The sequence below is a fragment of the Patella vulgata genome, chromosome 7 (genome assembly GCF_932274485.2).
Source record: "Patella vulgata chromosome 7, xgPatVulg1.2, whole genome shotgun sequence".
Lineage (NCBI taxonomy): Eukaryota > Metazoa > Mollusca > Gastropoda > Patellidae > Patella > Patella vulgata.
The window spans coordinates 37088621-37092612 of record NC_065885.2 but is presented as its reverse complement, the minus strand read 5'-3'; positions in this window follow the sequence as shown (position 1 = coordinate 37092612).

The following is a 3992-nucleotide window of genomic DNA, read 5'->3' as shown; positions in this document are numbered from 1 at the left end:
TGAGAAGATATCCACTTTCCCGTGTGTGTTGTTAGCTTTACAGGGAACATTAGACTCTTGATACCATTTATCAACAAAAGTCTACAATAACACTTATTCAAATATTAAATATATCTTATAATTTTTAATACCCATATTTCTTTATATATCTGGTTGGCAATTCGTATTACTTGTCATATTCTACGCACCATTTGTGACTAGAAGGACGAGGTTTGGTATAGATTTTACCGACCAAGATGGGATTATTGTGGATCCTTGTTTCATTTCTAATATCATTTTTGGCTAATTATGCTCTCGCCGATACGTACGTGCTATGCAATAGTTTGAACTTTTTCTTATTACTTTCTTCTATTTTGTGTCTATATATATTTTTTTATTTCAATTCACTCTCCCTAATTACAACCTAATTCGGAGTTTGTATAACGTTTGAAATGGTTATAACCCTATAACGTCTATAGACTGCACTTTAATTTTCACCCTTTAGTCTGGAATATCGTGCTTTTAAAATCCAAACCTATAACCTGGATCTCTAGATCGCGATATTTATACCACAGCGAATGCAGGGCCAGAAGTCGCCCCAAATAATATATAGGTATACGTATCCAGTCCCCTTTTCGACCGTATCGTACTTACTTGCATACTGATCTTTAATTAAATATTTTATATGTTTAGCTGCAGTGGTTCATGTGGAACAACACAGAGGCATTCAGTTAGTTGTGGTCTTTGGAGTAGATGTACCAGATACAGGTATCAATTTATTTTTATTGCGTGTCATGTTCACGAGTTTGTCTTGTGTAAATTTGTTTATGTGTTTTGGTGGTGCGGTCCTTCTACACATAATAAAAGTGATGCAATCATCTCTTAGCCGAACAAAAGTCGACGAAATTCTTTATCAGGGTTGTTGATATATTTGATGTAAGAAAGTTGAGTTCCAAATCCTATTTATAACCCAATACCATTCTTAAACAAAAAGAAGAAAACAAATTAAGGTGGCCAATGAAACGTTTGATGATACCACTTCGATGACAAACAGGGGATTTTAACACCATTCGGAATCTTTGATTGTAAAATAGGCGACCTGATTGGTGTCGCACAATATAAAGAGTATACTTACTGTTTTCGAAACTCCCACAGTACTGTGTCATGAATATTTCAATTATTTGGTTTGATTTCACGTACCATTACAATACTTTGTCATCTTGTATTGATGGTATTATATTTTATGTTTGTAACTGTTCGGAATAAAGATAAAAATGTTATGTTAATGTTTGACGTATATACAGAACAAAGATATTGGGACCAAATAGAGGCCCTTGTGTAACGTCGTAAATTCACAGGTTTGAATTATGTTTGTCAATGGATCAATATTAAAGCAATACAAGATGAGATGTTAGACCAATTGAGTGATAAAATATCACTGTCCGCCATATCAAATGTTAATTATAATCAACAGGGAATTAAGAATGTGAATTATGAAATTTAAAAACGGCGGTCTCGTCTGTGCTATAAAAGTTACACTAGTTCCATATACAAATGTAATTCGAATTCACAAGGAATATTTTCATTTATGTACAAATGCGTTTTTCGAAGTAATTTGGAGATAAAGCGCAAATCATTTAAGGCACTAAAAAGTAGCCAGGAGGTCCGGGGATTGATTCTGGTGTTGGCCGAGAAAGTTAATTTCATTGTGCAAATCAGGTACATTTCGTTTATTGTGATACGGGCGTTGTACTTATGGGGAAAAACTAGTCGCTGTCTTGTCATTGTTATTTAGTGAAGGAAGTTAAGACTACCACTTTCAAAATGAGCATGACATTGATTTCGAATAACATTTGAAAGCTCGTATAAACTAATAGGCTGAAAGTTCTAAGATTACATTCTGCGACAACATTCAAGTGTTATAAGGTTTCAAATGTACATGTAATAAATTTATCCCGTTACTTCATTTTCCTTGTATGCCTTTATATAAACTCTCTTAGAGGTCAATGTAAATTTAGTCTCATTTTCAGGGATGCCTTTACAGATGCCGGTCTCTAACCTTAGTTTTATTTCTAAGATTCTGGAAAAGTGCATTGCTTCACAGTTAGTTGAATACATTGGTGAACACAGTCTTCTTGAAACATTTCAAAGCGCTTATCGCAGAAACCATAGCACTGAAACAGCCTTGCTCCGTGTGCAAAATGACATTTTATGTTCCATTGACTCTCAGAAATGTGTTGCTTTGATACTCCTCGATCTGTCATCAGCCTTTGACACAGTTGGTCACACAATTCTCTTAGAACGGTTATTGAGTGATTTCGGAATCGTTGGTCATGCTCATAAACTACTCGAGTCTTATCTTGAAAACCGCACACAGCAAGTCTGTATTGGGGACTTATTTTCTGATAAGAAACAGCTAAAATGCGGAGTACCACTGGGATATGTGTTGGGGCCTATCCTCTTTAGCATCTACACGACCCCATTGGGCAGAATTGTCAAAAAGTATGGCATCGCATTCCATCTCTGTGCGGATGATACCCAGTTGTATCTATCCTTTAGGCCTTCTTTAACTTTAACCCATCTAAATCCCAGCTAGAATGTTGCATCGAGGATATTAGAACATGGATGTCAAACAACTTCCTTAAGTTAAACGACAATAAAACTGAATATATCATTCTCGTTTCTGATAATTTATTTTCTAAAATTGATTCTGAATGTAATAAAAATGTTTTAATAGGAGATTTTAATGTAACCCCGTCAAACTGTGCCCGTAATATAGGTCTTCGAGAGTCGAATGGGCATGGAAAATCAAATAAATAGTGTGTGTAAATCATGTTATTATCAACTTCGTAATATTGGCCTAATACGTAAATATATTTCAGACGAAGCAACAAAATCGTTAGTGCATGCTCTGGTTACATCTCGTCTTGACAATCTTAACTCTCTTTTAGTTGGTCTTCCTTGTCGCCTATTGCATAAACTACAGAAAGTCCAGAATTCAGCTGCTAGACTGGTTACCAGAACAAAACTGAACGAACATGTTACACCCATTTTGTACACCTTACACTGGCTGCCAATTATTTATAGAATCCGTTTTAAGATTTTACTCTTAACTTTTAAATGTTTAAATGGAATGGCACCTGCGTATTTGTGTGAACTAGTAGAATGGTACTCACCATCACGAAGTCTACGTTCATCAAGTGACTATCTCCTTAAACGTCGAACTGCGAGACTATCGACATATGGAGAAAGATCATTCTCGTACCAAGCCCCACTGCTCTGGAATGGACTTCCGATTAATATACGCAGGTGTCACACCTTACCAACTTTTAAATCACTTCTTAAAACTCACCTATTTGTACAAGCTTTTACATAATTTATCTTTGTTTTATAATTTTATAGAGGTTCCATAATTTTTATAAACAACTTATTTTTGAATAATTTTATCCATTATAGTTTTATTTATATGATTTTATTTCTTTTTGTATGATTTTATACCATTATTGTTAAGCGCATTCGAACACTTTATAGTGGAATCTGCGCTATATAAATTTATGTAATAATAATAATATAATGATGATTGGCAAAGTTACTGAACTTTCTTTAGTACTGAAACCAAGAACTCGTTATAGAACATACTAAACTTATAATAAGAGTTATAAATTTCTATGTTTACTTTTACAGGACAGTATACTCAGGTTGCTCTTGCAGTAAGTGAATAATGTTATATTTTAACAAACATAAAATTAGTATATTCATGTATATTTTATATAACTTATCGCAATGTCGTAGTTTAAAGTTACGTACAGTATGTTGTTTATGAAGAACACAGCACAATTTATATGGAAAACAATCACTGCTTTGTTTAGTGTGTAATAGGGTGACTAATTTAGGACATGAATGGAAAAAATATATAACAATAATAATATCGCCAGCGCTCGAGATACTAAATCAGACATCGTAGTGTAATACAAATCAGTGACGGGTTTTGATATAAATAGTGTTGTTTTATT